Below are 16,712 nucleotides of genomic sequence, written 5' to 3'. Positions count from 1 at the left end.
GAACCGAAAGGGGCTCGGTCCGCCAGTCCCATAGGTGTTCGTGGATCAGTCTCCCCAACATCTTTGGCGCACCAGGTAGGGGAGCGTCGAGGTTGTGTGAACCTGATCCGGCGTTCACACGAGCTAGATCTTCATCTTCTTCATCGACATGCCACCGAAGAAGAAGGCTTCAGAGGCAGCTGTTCCGTCCGCGTCGATCCCACCACCACCGGAGCAAACGAGTGGTGGGGTAGACGCCGGCGGAAGAACGGAGATCGACGAGGGAGCTCACGACGCCGCTAGGTCCAAGGACAAGGCTGCGCAGACCTCGGCATCCGTACATGTTCCGCGCCCATCTCAGGAGGCGCAGGACCGACAGCGTCATGGTATTCGCAGTACCATACGTTTGTTGGACCAAGATCGAGCTGGTGGATCTCGGGGCGCTCAAGACCAGCATGCACGCCAACATGCTGGCATGAGCGAGGCACGGTCACCTGGACGGGATACTGCTCCTTCTAACATAGTTAGAAGTCCGAGCATATCCCGCTCCTCGCACCGTTCGCCACTGCCACCCACCACCCCAGCAGAAGCTTTGGCGCGAGCTCAACTATTCCTGGATTACCCTCCAACGGAAGACAAGATTGACGGATGGAGGTGTCAGGACCCCGACTCGATGTCACATCGATCTAGCTGGTAACACCTCATATCACTTTGCGGCCTCACGCACGGTATCCCCACGGGTGTCGTCTTACCTTTTTCCCGGGACCGTTTGCGCCTTTTGGCTCACGTATATGATAGTGTCGCTAGCATCCATATGATAAAGAGCCCGGGCTGACATGACTAGTCGTAAACCCAAAGTGGCACAGACTTACAGGGACAGGCATCCATGACCCAGCTTCGAACGTGTCGGTCATCAGCAAGTGGGTCCGGGCTGTAGCACTGGGCTAGCAGGACTCCGGTAAACCGGGCTGTAGCGGGCTAACAGGACTCCGGTACTCAAAGCGTGACATTTCCCCGAAGGGACAGACACAGCAACGAAGAAGGACACATGCCGGCCAGCCTAAGTGTTCCAGAGCAGTAGCAAGCTACCATGGCTCAGCGGTAACACTAGGAGACATTTCCCGGTAAGAGAGGCTACTAAAGATAAACAACTAGATAGTCAGATCCCACACATACCAAGCATTTCAATCATACACACAATATGCTCGATATGTGCAAATACAACGAAGCATCACAACATGACTCTACGACACAAGTACTTTATTTAAGGCTCAGTGAGCCATACATAACATACACACAAAGGTACGGGTCTCACGACCCAACATACAAGTCATACAGTCATACAAGCCAACAGCGGAAGTAACTTGTCTGAGTACAGACAACTATTAAAATAAAAGAGGCTTGGAAGCCTAACTATACTATGTGGTCCATCACAAGCTCAGGGTCACCACCTGGGTCTTTAGCCTACTCGTTGATGTCAACGTCTACATAGAACCCATCAGAAGGGGTTGCAGCGTCTTCTGTAAAAATGTAGATTATAGCAACATGAGTACAAAGGTACTCAGCAAGACTTACATCAGATCCTACATACATGCATAGTATCAAGAAGGGTTGGTGGAGTTATTGCAGCAAGCCAGCTTTGACTCTTGGCTAGACTATCCTACGATACTCCAACTTGAAATGTTTTGCGCACACGAGTCCACTACTCACCACTTCAATACACTACCGAGGATCCACCTCCGTCTTCCTACGGAAGAGCCATCCTCGGCACTCACACTTATCTTGAGGCTTTTAATAGTTTCCATTTACTTGTCTATGAACTGTATAGGCAACCAAGTAGTCCTTTACCGCGGACGCGGCTATTCGAATAGATCATGTTAACCCTGCAGGGGTGTACTTCTTCATACACGCTCTCACCACTTATCGTCGTTTACACGACATGTACTCGGCAACCTTCAAGCGGAAGCCCAACGTGGGTGTCGGCCACGACCTACCTAATCACCTAAGCCTCCAGTCCAGGTTTATCGCCTATTCAGGTTCCATCCGCAGGGAGTCCGGCCGAGGTTTCCCATACGGCCCCGAACGATGTGAACAGGGTTCCCGAGATACCTAACGGGTATTCGGTACACCGTGCCACGTACCTACCGCATCACAGCCTACCCCTACGGTCAGCGCTGTCCACGGCCTCCAGTAGGCTACAAACACCAGAAACTACTTGCAACTCCTGGACGGAGAACTAGGGTGAATAAGAAGTCGAGAGGGTCCATTGGTTTCGGGCCCAATGCATGGTAGTAGCTGATTCTTAAATCACACATACAGATCTCAGTGCTTAAGGTCGGCTTCAATGAAACAACCCACCATGTACTCCTACATGGTCTCTCATCGATACCTTTACCAAATCGTGTTCACCACACCACTCTCATTACCGACATAATCATTTCACTCTAGCCCATCACCCAGATGAACCAGACCTGACACAACTCTAAGCATAGCAGGCATAGCAAGGTAGGAACAACACATACATATGGCTCAATCAACTCCTACACATGCTAGTGGGTTTCATCTAGTTACTGTGGCAATGACAGGTCATGCAGAGGAAATGGGTTCAACTACCGTAGCACACAGCAGTTTGATTCGCGTTGTCTTAATGCAGTAAAAGAGAGCAGGAGCGAGAACATGGGATTGTATCGATATGATCAAATGGTTGGTTGCTTGCCTGATGGTTCGTTGCACGGATACGGTTCTTCGTTAGGGTAGTCACGGTACTCCTCGGGAACAGATCCTGTCGCAAAGGACATCGATACACAAACATCACCAAACAATATGCAACAATATGATGCATGCATGAAACATGGCAATATGAGTGTGTTGGGCTAATGCAACTAAAACCAGAAGGGTTTGAACAAATTTGAATCAAAGATTCAAATTTCAAATTCAAATATGGCCTTTTAAAGTGCCTTTCCTTGTTCTGATTAAAACATCAACTTAACTTGTTTGATCATGCATGAAAATGGTACAGATGGATAGATTGGATTTTTCTGATCATTTTTCATATATTATTTGTCCAATTTGGAGTTACAGAATAAAAGTTATGAATTTTTGAAGTTTAAATAATATTCTGGAATTTCCTGATTTAATTTAAATCCAGAAATATCATTTACTGCGTCAGCCTGACATCATAGTGACATCAGCAGGTCAACAGGGCTGGCTCGGGTCAAACCTGACGTGTGGGGTCCACACGTCAGTGTCACAGGGGCTAATCCCGCGTTGACCCCGGGCTGGTTAGCTTTGACTAACCCCTGGGGCCCACTTGTCAGCGTCAGTAGGTGATGGATTAGTGGTTAATCAACTAGGCCACGTCAGCTCGCCGGAGTTCTGGCCGGCAGCGACCAACAGTGCGGCGGCGATAGTGGTTTTGGATGTTTCGGCCACCAAATGGAACGTGGCGACCACCGGAGTGAAGCTGAGGACGACCCGTGGCTCTTGGTGGAGTCCGTTGGGGTTGGGGTGGCCGGAGTTGACGGCGGCGAGCTCAGCTGCGGCCGCCGGGGTTCGGTCGTGCACGGGAGTGGTGCTGAAGCTCGAAGTCGAGCAAAGTGAGGCGCTAGGGATGCTCTACTGGGTTCTGTGAACGCGTTGGACTCGCCGGGGTGACCAAATGGTCACCGGAGCTGCGTCGACGGCGAGCTCGGCGACGGCGGAGGTTCGGCCGAGGTGGGGATGCAGCTACGGTGAGGGAACGAGGGGGAGAAGAGGGGTAAACGGTGGCGTAGCTCACCGCGGTTGCAGTGGAACGGCGACGTGGCGACGATGCAGGGCTTCCGGGGACTCGTGGAGCGGTGGGGAGGAAGAGGGAGTCGAGGCGGAGCTTCTGAGCTACTCGGGGGAGCGAGGGGTGGCCGGAGTCAGTGGCTACGGCGAACGGCGGCGACGGTGGTGTTCGGCCGAGAGCGAGAGAGAGCGAGGGAGAAACGGGGGAGAGTGAGCGAGAGCAGGGGGGATCGGGACGGGCTGCGGGCGTCGTCCACGCGGCCAGGGGGGCGTCGGCAAACAGGAGGTGGCCGCGCGGCCGCGCGCGCGCGAGCACGCAGCAGCTTCGGGGCGTGGGGAGGAAGACGACGAGGAGCTACAGTGCTGGGCTGGCTAGCTGGGCCGGCCAGCTGGCTGGGCCGCACAGGTAAGTTTCTCCTCTCTTTTCTGTTTTCTGTTTTATTTAATAATTCTGCAACTTTGTTGAATTAAATAAAATACCTAGGCAACTCCAAAAATCACCAAACTACTCCTGGTCCATAGTTGGAATATTTCCAACATGAAACATTTTAGTTTGGAGATATTTGAGCATTTAAATATTTTATATTATTTTAAATGCCCAAATTCAAATAGTTATGATTTAACTCAAGAACCCTAGGATGGCCTAGAAAAGTGTGCACCATTTTTGGCAGAGGTTCTGAACCAAGGCTAAAATGATGGACATTTTAGAAGGGCATTTCAGGTTCATTGAAAAATTATTTTAGTAACCCTAATTGGTTTCAGAGGGAACTGGGGGTTCTGTCATCCCCATTTCAAGTTTCTGATGAAAGAATAAACATGATGCAACACTCTAATGCATGACTAGCTAGGGTGTGACAACTCACCCCCACTCAAAAGAATCTCGTCCCGAGATTTGGGTTCCTCCGAGAAGAAGGCGGGATACTCGAGTCGAAGACGATCCTCCCTTTCCCAAGTTGCTTCATCTTCAGAATGGTGCGACCATTGAACCTTGAGAAACTTGATGTTATGACGTCGCGTGGTACGTTCGGCTTGATCGAGGATACGAATGGGGTACTCTCGATATGTAAGATTATCTTGGAGATCAAGCGTTTCGTGGTCCACTTCACGGATAGGATCCGAGAAGCAACGCCTGAGTTGAGAAACGTGGAAGACATCGTGAACTCTGGAGAGGTGCGGAGGTAGTTCCAATTGGTAGGCAACTTCTCCTCGTTTGGCAAGAATGCGAAAAGGTCCAATGTAACGAGGAGCCAATTTGCCTTTGATACCGAAGCGATGGGTTCCCTTCAGAGGGGTGACCCGAAGATAAGCCTTCTCGTCAACCTCGAAAGTCATAGCCTTATGTTTTCGGTCATATTGACTCTTTTGACGGGATTGGGCTGTTTTCAACTTTTCACGAACGATTCGAACTTGTTCTTCTGCTTCCTGAATCATATCCGGGCCAAAGAATTGTCTTTCCCCGGTCTCTGACCAGTTAAGGGGTGTTCGACATCGTCGTCCATAGAGAACTTCAAAAGGGGCTTTACCCAAGCTAGATTGATAGCTGTTGTTGTAAGCGAATTCGGCAAATGGAAGGCACTTCTCCCAGTCCATTCCGAACGAGATAACAGAGGCTCGAAGCATGTCTTCTAGAATTTGGTTGACGCGTTCCACTTGACCACTTGACTGAGGGTGGAAAGCGGTGCTAAAGGAGAGACGAGTTCCCATAGCATTTTGGAAACTTTCCCAAAATCGAGAGGTGAAAAGACTTCCTCGATCCGAATTGATTTCCAAAGGAATACCATGGAGGGACACTATTCGGGAGATGTATAAGTCTGCCAGCTGACTAGCGGTTATACTCTCACGAACAGGTAGGAAATGAGCTACTTTGGAAAGACGATCGACCACGACGAAGATAGCATTATTCCCTCTCTTGGTCCTGGGAAAACCGGTAATGAAATCCATACCAATTTTATCCCATTTCCATTCAGGAATAGCTAAGGGTTGAAGGGTGCGAGCAGGCCGTTGATGCTCTGCTTTTACACGACGACAGACGTCGCAATTGGCAATATACTGAGCAATTTCTCTCTTCATCCTAGTCCACCAGAACCTCTGGCGTAGGTCCTGATACATTTTAGTACTACCGGGATGAATGGTGAGAGGAGATTCATGGGCTTCCTTAAGGATTAATCGCCTTAGGTTGCGCACTTTGGGAACTACTAATCGATCCCCGAAGTACACGACTCCTTGATCATTAACGGAGAAACAATTCGCAATTCCTTTCTGAATGTTCCTCTTGATGCGGGAGATTCCCGGATCTACCTTCTGTGCTTTGATGATTTGATCCGTAAGGGTAGGTTTTGCCACCAAGGTGGAGAGAAAACCTTGAGGTACAATGTGAAGGTTAAGCTTCCGAAATTCCTCATGGAGAAGCGGTTGACTTTGTTGTAACATCAGGTTGTTACAATAAGATTTACGACTTAGCGCATCAGCCATGACGTTGGCTTTCCCTGGGGTATAGGTTATCCCTAGGTCGAAGTCAGTGATCAATTCAACCCAACGTCTTTGCCTGAGATTCAAATCCGGTTGGGTGAAAATATACTTCAGACTTTGGTGATCAGTGAATATTTCGCAACGATTACCGAGGAGGTAATGTCGCCAGGTCTTAAGTGCATAGACTACGGCTGCAAGTTCTAGATCATGAGTAGGATAATTCTCCTCATGTGGGTGCAATTGCCGTGAAGCGTAAGCAATTACGTGTCGATCTTGCATGAGAATGCAACCTAGTCCTTGTCGCGAGGCGTCGCAGTAGATAACAAAGTCTTTGGAGAAGTCTGGTGGTACCAGCACGGGAGCAGAAGTCAGGCGTCTTTTCAGTTCCTGAAAGCTGTGCTCACATTGTGGAGTCCATTCGAACTTCTTATCTTTCTTGAGGAGTTCGGTTAGAGGTTTAGCAACTTTGGAGAAGTTCTCGACAAAGCGACGGCAATAGCTCGCTAAGCCTAGAAAACTCCGAACTTGCTTGACCGATTCGGGTGGAGTCCAGTCAAGGACGGCTTGAACTCGTTCAGGGTTAACCGCAATACCTTTACCAGATATTACATGACCCAGATAGGTCACTTCTGGCAACCAGAATTCACATTTAGAGAATTTGGCATAAAGGCGATGCTCTCGAAGTTTCTTCAACACTAGCCTTAGATGTTCGGCATGTTCTTCCTCGTTCTTGGAGTATATGAGTATATCATCGAGATAAACTACGACGAATTTATCCAAATACTCCATGAAGATTGAGTTCATTAACCGAGAAAAAGTGGCTGGAGCGTTGGTTAAACCGAAGGACATGACGGTGTACTCGTATTGGCCATAACGAGTAACAAAGGCCGTTTTAGGAATGTCCCCGTTTCTGATTTTGATTTGATGGTAGCCCAACCTCAAATCCATCTTGGAGAAGACCGAGGATCCAGCGAGCTGATCATACAGATCGTTGATCCTGGGAAGCGGGTATTTGTTCTTGATTGTGACCAAATTGACAGGTCGGTAATCTACAACCATCCGGTCCGTACCATCCTTCTTCTTAACGAATAGGACGGGGCAAGCCCACGGAGATGAACTGGGACGGATGAAACCCCTTTTCAAGGATTCATCGAGTTGTTTCTTAAGCTCGGCTAGTTCTAGGGGTGCCATCTTATAAGGCCTTCTAGCAATCGGAACGGTTCCTGGAATGAGGTCTATTACGAACTCAACATCCCTGTCAGGTGGAACCCCTGGCAATTCCTCTGGAAAGACATCCGGAAAATCACGAACTACCGGAACGTCCTCAAGGTCTGGCAAAGGGCTGGCGTTAAGAGAATATAATTGTCGCTTGGCTATTCGAGTCAAAACATTGACTATCTTCCCCGAAGGATGGGTGATTTGAACGGTCCTAGAGAAGCAATCAATTTTGGCTTGATGAGCTGACATCCAGTCCATACCCAAAATGATATTAATATCTGAAGATTTAAGGGCTATCAAAGATGCAAGAAAAACAAGTCTGTCGACTTGGATTTCATTTCCATGGCTTACTCTAGAAGTTTGCCATTTGGATCCCGGAGTTTGAATTACCATGGAGGATGGCAAGTCACAGAATGCAACGTTATGCAAACGAGCATAATTTTCAGATATAAAAGAATGAGAGGCTCCTGTATCGAAAAGAACAGATGCCGGGTGGCAATTAACAAGAAGCGTACCGAGAACGACGTTGGGATCTTCTTGAGCTTCTTCGGCAGAGATACAGTTGACATGGCCACGTGAAGCGGTGACCGGTTTGGCATGAAACACTTTTCCTGTCGGCTTGCCACGGCCAACAGCTTTAGCAGATTGATTAGGGTTCGTCTGGGGACACTCACGCATATAATGACCAGAATCCCCACACTTGAAACAAGTCACGGAACTGGTACGTGGAGGAGCATTATTGGATGGACCCCCATAGGGCTTGGCTGGTGCAGACTGTTGAACAGGGCGAGGCGCCTGAAAAGATGGCCTCGGTGTGAACCTGGGTGGCAGGGCGGTATTGGGTACCCACACGCGGCGCTTCTGAGGACCAGCACCGGATGAGGAGCCCATATCACGTCCATGCTTGCGTGTTGCGTCATAATCAGTCTGACCAGTTTCAGCACTGATGGCTTTGTTGACAAGTTTCGAAAAAGATGTGCACTCATGCAGACGGAGGTCGCGACGAAGCTCAGGACTAAGGCCCTTACGGAACCTTGCTTGCTTCTTGGCGTCAGTAGAAACTTCCTCGGTTGCATATCGTGCAAGATTACCAAACTCCCTGCTATAGACATCCACAGAAAGTCGGCCTTGGGTGAAATTGCAAAATTCTTCACGCTTACGGTCCATGAGACCCTCCGGAATGTGGTGTTCACGGAAAGTGTCGCTGAATTCAGCCCAAGTTGTGACATGGCCCGCTGGGCGCATGGCTCCAAAATTCTCCCACCATAGACTGGCGGGGCCTTCAAGATGATAAGCAGCAAAGGTGACCTTGTCAGCCTCCGCTACCAGCGCGGAACGCAGTTTGTGAGAGATACTGCGAAGCCAGTCATCAGCGTCGAGAGGCTCAACGGAGTGGTGGAACGTGGGTGGATGCAATTTGATAAAATCACTGAGTGACACCACGTTGGCCCTCTGATGGTGTGCTGTGTTCTGTTCAATACGCTCCAACAAACGGTTTGTCTCCCGCTTGTTTCTCTCAGCTTCCATCATCACCTCGGCTAGTGAAGGAGGATGAGGCAGATGTTCATTTCTGGCTTCACTGCCTTCGGCCTGCTCTTGGGAAGCAGGGTTGGCGCGCGTGTTGACCATCCTAGGTAAACAAGGCAATGATTTAGTCAGAATGATAAAATTCCGACATAGGATACATAATGCAAGGAATAACTCGGGATGCAAGATGATCATCCGTATGACATGGTAGATACAGAAACTGCTTCTTTATTCCATCGTCATACACACCATACAAGGTTTAGTACAAGACCAAACAAAGTACTATTACGGTGAAAAGAGGATTACATCTCATCGGAGGCATCTCAAGCTACTATACATTATTTTTCTACACCTCCGGAAGGAGTACAAACTAGTCATATCCCACGAGTCACGCAGGACGATAGACGACACAGCTAGTGCGAACTGGTGATACTACTACTAACTCAGACCGATCCGTAATAGTCCTCGTAGAAATCACCTCCATAGCCCGGAAGTTCAACATGATCATCCGGAAACAGACGGTCTCGCGGAGCTTGTGGACCATAGGGGCTAGGATGAGGTCTTGGACCAGCAAACGGTGGCCTGCGGGGACCGCGAGGTGGGGTGATGCCTCCTACATCACGCCAAACCATCACGTCTGGCAGAGCAGATCTCACAGGATAGAGATCGCGCATATCTGAATATCCAGCTTGCACCGCCGGTGCGAACCGAGTCAAAGTGGCCCAGTGGTCAGCACGGGTATTGAAGAGCTCTAACCTTAAGGCCCGATTTTCACGGTCCTTATCCTCGAGCATCTCAGCAGTGGTGCGAGTCTGTGAATCCTCCTGAGTGGAGTCAGCATATATAGCCTGAAAATATCCTTGTGCTCCCGGAAGTGATCCTGGCATATACCGGAAGTCAGAGCCCCGAAATAACCCAGATCTGACTCGCATAATGGTCATCATAGAGTAGGCGGCATCCTGCACAGCCATTTCGATAGTAACCCCGAGTCCATAGGAGCAGTGAAGAGGCTCAGTGGATCCAGGATAAGAAGGAAATATCCTGACAGTGCAGAGATACTGGCTTTGATTAAAATCTCGGAATTGCTCTTCGACCGTGTACTCAGGATACCAGCGGTATCCAGCCTCAGTCATTACCCTGACCAACTTAGCAGTATGGCCGGGTACATCTAGGCAGCGAGTCAGGCGAACCACTTGATTGAGGTCGCGAGTGGCCATCTGAAAGCACAATTATAATGCAAAGGCATTAGAATTTCTAGCAAAATTTCGGCAGCATAACAGCTGTAAATGCTCAAAAAGGATATTGAGACATTTGACAAAGGATTTCGTACACACTCAACATCATCATATCAAGTCTTGAAACCATTCTTACAACATAATGTGGTAGTAGAACTGAACTAGGCTTGTAACCATCAAACTTATAAGGTACTACTGATTAGTAACTCGTGATCCTGATAGAGAGAGCAGATCCTAATTCCTTAACCCCCGGTGGAAGAATGGACTGACTCAGATCAGAAAGTCATAAGATATAAGGAGTAAAAAGAGCCTTACGTTCCAACCCACAAACAATTCCCCTACATATAACTAAAGAATTTCTAGACTCAACATCGACCAGTTTGGCTTGGAGAACCTACAGGCAGTCCGGCTCTGATGCCAACGCTGTCAGGACCCCGACTCGATGTCACATCGATCTAGCTGGTAACACCTCATATCACTTTGCGGCCTCACGCACGGTATCCCCACGGGTGTCGTCTTACCTTTTCCCGGGACCGTTTGTGCCTTTTGGCTCACGTATATGATAGTGTCGCTAGCATCCATATGATAAAGAGCCCGGGCTGACATGACTAGTCGTAAACCCAAAGTGGCACAGACTTACAGGGACAGGCATCCATGACCCAGCTTCGAACGTGTCGGTCATCAGCAAGTGGGTCCGGGCTGTAGCACTGGGCTAGCAGGACTCCGGTAAACCGGGCTGTAGCGGGCTAACAGGACTCCGGTACTCAAAGCGTGACATTTCCCCGAAGGGACAGACACAGCAACGAAGAAGGACACATGCCGGCCAGCCTAAGTGTTCCAGAGCAGTAGCAAGCTACCATGGCTCAGCGGTAACACTAGGAGACATTTCCCGGTAAGAGAGGCTACTAAAGATAAACAACTAGATAGTCAGATCCCACACATACCAAGCATTTCAATCATACACACAATATGCTCGATATGTGCAAATACAACGAAGCATCACAACATGACTCTACGACACAAGTACTTTATTTAAGGCTCAGTGAGCCATACATAACATACACACAAAGGTACGGGTCTCACGACCCAACATACAAGTCATACAGTCATACAAGCCAACAGCGGAAGTAACTTGTCTGAGTACAGACAACTATTAAAATAAAAGAGGCTTGGAAGCCTAACTATACTATGTGGTCCATCACAAGCTCAGGGTCACCACCTGGGTCTTTAGCCTACTCGTTGATGTCAACGTCTACATAGAACCCATCAGAAGGGGTTGCAGCGTCTTCTGTAAAAATGTAGATTATAGCAACATGAGTACAAAGGTACTCAGCAAGACTTACATCAGATCCTACATACATGCATAGTATCAAGAAGGGTTGGTGGAGTTATTGCAGCAAGCCAGCTTTGACTCTTGGCTAGACTATCCTACGATACTCCAACTTGAAATGTTTTGCGCACACGAGTCCACTACTCACCACTTCAATACACTACCGAGGATCCACCTCCGTCTTCCTACGGAAGAGCCATCCTCGGCACTCACACTTATCTTGAGGCTTTTAATAGTTTCCATTTACTTGTCTATGAACTGTATAGGCAACCAAGTAGTCCTTTACCGCGGACGCGGCTATTCGAATAGATCATGTTAACCCTGCAGGGGTGTACTTCTTCATACACGCTCTCACCACTTATCGTCGTTTACACGACATGTACTCGGCAACCTTCAAGCGGAAGCCCAACGTGGGTGTCGGCCACGACCTACCTAATCACCTAAGCCTCCAGTCCAGGTTTATCGCCTATTCAGGTTCCATCCGCAGGGAGTCCGGCCGAGGTTTCCCATACGGCCCCGAACGATGTGAACAGGGTTCCCGAGATACCTAACGGGTATTCGGTACACCGTGCCACGTACCTACCGCATCACAGCCTACCCCTACGGTCAGCGCTGTCCACGGCCTCCAGTAGGCTACAAACACCAGAAACTACTTGCAACTCCTGGACGGAGAACTAGGGTGAATAAGAAGTCGAGAGGGTCCATTGGTTTCGGGCCCAATGCATGGTAGTAGCTGATTCTTAAATCACACATACAGATCTCAGTGCTTAAGGTCGGCTTCAATGAAACAACCCACCATGTACTCCTACATGGTCTCTCATCGATACCTTTACCAAATCGTGTTCACCACACCACTCTCATTACCGACATAATCATTTCACTCTAGCCCATCACCCAGATGAACCAGACCTGACACAACTCTAAGCATAGCAGGCATAGCAAGGTAGGAACAACACATACATATGGCTCAATCAACTCCTACACATGCTAGTGGGTTTCATCTAGTTACTGTGGCAATGACAGGTCATGCAGAGGAAATGGGTTCAACTACCGTAGCACACAGCAGTTTGATTCGCGTTGTCTTAATGCAGTAAAAGAGAGCAGGAGCGAGAACATGGGATTGTATCGATATGATCAAATGGTTGGTTGCTTGCCTGATGGTTCGTTGCACGGATACGGTTCTTCGTTAGGGTAGTCACGGTACTCCTCGGGAACAGATCCTGTCGCAAAGGACATCGATACACAAACATCACCAAACAATATGCAACAATATGATGCATGCATGAAACATGGCAATATGAGTGTGTTGGGCTAATGCAACTAAAACCAGAAGGGTTTGAACAAATTTGAATCAAAGATTCAAATTTCAAATTCAAATATGGCCTTTTAAAGTGCCTTTCCTTGTTCTGATTAAAACATCAACTTAACTTGTTTGATCATGCATGAAAATGGTACAGATGGATAGATTGGATTTTTCTGATCATTTTTCATATATTATTTGTCCAATTTGGAGTTACAGAATAAAAGTTATGAATTTTTGAAGTTTAAATAATATTCTGGAATTTCCTGATTTAATTTAAATCCAGAAATATCATTTACTGCGTCAGCCTGACATCATAGTGACATCAGCAGGTCAACAGGGCTGGCTCGGGTCAAACCTGACGTGTGGGGTCCACACGTCAGTGTCACAGGGGCTAATCCCGCGTTGACCCCGGGCTGGTTAGCTTTGACTAACCCCTGGGGCCCACTTGTCAGCGTCAGTAGGTGATGGATTAGTGGTTAATCAACTAGGCCACGTCAGCTCGCCGGAGTTCTGGCCGGCAGCGACCAACAGTGCGGCGGCGATAGTGGTTTTGGATGTTTCGGCCACCAAATGGAACGTGGCGACCACCGGAGTGAAGCTGAGGACGACCCGTGGCTCTTGGTGGAGTCCGTTGGGGTTGGGGTGGCCGGAGTTGACGGCGGCGAGCTCAGCTGCGGCCGCCGGGGTTCGGTCGTGCACGGGAGTGGTGCTGAAGCTCGAAGTCGAGCAAAGTGAGGCGCTAGGGATGCTCTACTGGGTTCTGTGAACGCGTTGGACTCGCCGGGGTGACCAAATGGTCACCGGAGCTGCGTCGACGGCGAGCTCGGCGACGGCGGAGGTTCGGCCGAGGTGGGGATGCAGCTACGGTGAGGGAACGAGGGGGAGAAGAGGGGTAAACGGTGGCGTAGCTCACCGCGGTTGCAGTGGAACGGCGACGTGGCGACGATGCAGGGCTTCCGGGGACTCGTGGAGCGGTGGGGAGGAAGAGGGAGTCGAGGCGGAGCTTCTGAGCTACTCGGGGGAGCGAGGGGTGGCCGGAGTCAGTGGCTACGGCGAACGGCGGCGACGGTGGTGTTCGGCCGAGAGCGAGAGAGAGCGAGGGAGAAACGGGGGAGAGTGAGCGAGAGCAGGGGGGATCGGGACGGGCTGCGGGCGTCGTCCACGCGGCCAGGGGGGCGTCGGCAAACAGGAGGTGGCCGCGCGGCCGCGCGCGCGCGAGCACGCAGCAGCTTCGGGGCGTGGGGAGGAAGACGACGAGGAGCTACAGTGCTGGGCTGGCTAGCTGGGCCGGCCAGCTGGCTGGGCCGCACAGGTAAGTTTCTCCTCTCTTTTCTGTTTTCTGTTTTATTTAATAATTCTGCAACTTTGTTGAATTAAATAAAATACCTAGGCAACTCCAAAAATCACCAAACTACTCCTGGTCCATAGTTGGAATATTTCCAACATGAAACATTTTAGTTTGGAGATATTTGAGCATTTAAATATTTTATATTATTTTAAATGCCCAAATTCAAATAGTTATGATTTAACTCAAGAACCCTAGGATGGCCTAGAAAAGTGTGCACCATTTTTGGCAGAGGTTCTGAACCAAGGCTAAAATGATGGACATTTTAGAAGGGCATTTCAGGTTCATTGAAAAATTATTTTAGTAACCCTAATTGGTTTCAGAGGGAACTGGGGGTTCTGTCATCCCCATTTCAAGTTTCTGATGAAAGAATAAACATGATACAACACTCTAATGCATGACTAGCTAGGGTGTGACAGGAGGGCCACCATTCAAAGTCTCATCGGCTTCGCCAACGGTGACTGTCAGGACCCCGACTCGATGTCACATCGATCTAGCTGGTAACACCTCATATCACTTTGCGGCCTCACGCACGGTATCCCCACAGGTGTCGTCTTACCTTTTCCCGGGACCGTTTGCGCCCTTTGGCTCATGTATATGATAGTGTCGCTAGCATCCATATGATAAAGAGCCCGGGCTGACATGACTAGTCGTAAACCCAAAGTGGCACAGACTTACAGGGACAGGCATCCATGACCCAGCTTCGAACGTGTCGGTCATCAGCAAGTGGGTCCGGGCTGTAGCACTGGGCTAGCAGGACTCCGGTAAACCGGGCTGTAGCGGGCTAACAGGACTCCGGTACTCAAAGCGTGACATTTCCCCGAAGGGACAGACACAGGAACGAAGAAGGACACATGCCGGCCAGCCTAAGTGTTCCAGAGCAGTAGCAAGCTACCATGGCTCAGCGGTAACACTAGGAGACATTTCCCGGTAAGAGAGGCTACTAAAGATAAACAACTAGATAGTCAGATCCCACACATACCAAGCATTTCAATCATACACACAATATGCTTGATATGTGCAATACAACGAAGCATCACAACATGACTCTATGACACAAGTACTTTATTTAAGGCTCAGTGAGCCATACATACCATACACAAGATACGGGTCTCACGACCCCACATACAAGTCATACAGTCATACAAACCAGCAGCGGAAGTAACTTGTCTGAGTACAGACAACTAGTAAAATAAAAGAGGCTTGGAAAGCCTAGCTATACTACGTGGTCCTTCACAAGCTCAGGGTCACCACCTGGGTCTTTAGCCTACTCGTTGATGTCAACGTCTACATAGAACCCATCAGAAGGGGTTGCAGCGTCTTCTGTAAAAATGTAGATTATAGCAACATGAGTACAAAGGTACTCAGCAAGACTTACATCAGATCCTACATACATGCATATTATCAAGAAGGGTTGGTGGAGTTATTGTAGCAAGCCAGCTTTGACTCTTGGCTAAGCTATTCTACGATACTCCAACTGAAATGGTTTTGCGCACACGAGTCCTCTACTCACCACTTCAATACACTACCGAGGATCCACCTCCGTCTTCCTACGGAAGAGCCATCCTCGGCACTCACACTTATCTTGAGGCTTTTAGTAGTCTCCATTTACTTGTCTATGAACTGTATAGGTAACCAAGTAGTCCTTTACCGCGGACGCGGCTATTCGAATAGATCATGTTAACCCTGCAGGGGGTACTTCTTCATACACGCTCTCACCACTTACCGTCGTTTACACGACATGTACTCGGCAACCTTCAAGCGGAAGCCCAACGTGGGTGTCGGCCACGACCTACCTAATCACCTAAGCCTCCAGTCCAGGTTTATCGCCTATTCAGGTTCCATCCGCAGGGAGTCCGGCCGAGGTTTCCCATACGGCCCCGAACGATGTGAACAGGGTTCCCGAGATACCTAATGGGTATTCGGTACACCGTGCCACGTACCTACCGCATCACAGCCCACCCCTACGGTCAGCGCTGTCCACGGCCTCCAGTAGGCTACAAACACCAGAAACTACTTGCAACTCCTGGACGGAGAACTAGGGTGAATAAGAAGCCGAGAGGGTCCATTGGTTTCGGGCCCAATGCATGGTAGTAGCTGATTCTTAAATCACACATACAGATCTCAGTGCTTAAGGTCGGCTTCAATGAAACAACCCACCATGTACTCCTACATGGCCTCTCATCGATACCTTTACCAAATCGTGTTCACCACACCACTCTCATTACCAACATAATCATTTCACTCCAGCCCATCACCCTGATGAACCAGACCTGACACGACTCTAAGCATAGCAGGCATAGCAAGGTAGGAACAACACATACATATGGCTCAATCAACTCCTACACATGCTAGTGGGTTTCATCTAGTTACTGTGGCAATGACAGGTCATGCAGAGGAAATGGGTTCAACTACCGTAGCACACAGCAGTTTGAATCGCGTTGTCTTAATGCAGTAAAAGAGAGCAGGAGCGAGAACATGGGATTGTATCGATATGATCAAATGGTTGGTTGCTTGCCTGATGGTTCGATGCAC

This window comes from Triticum dicoccoides, chromosome 2B, assembly GCF_002162155.2.
Source record: "Triticum dicoccoides isolate Atlit2015 ecotype Zavitan chromosome 2B, WEW_v2.0, whole genome shotgun sequence".
Taxonomy (NCBI): Eukaryota; Viridiplantae; Streptophyta; class Magnoliopsida; order Poales; family Poaceae; genus Triticum; species Triticum dicoccoides.
The sequence above is the reverse complement of the archived record's forward strand: the minus strand, read 5'-3'. Positions refer to the sequence as shown.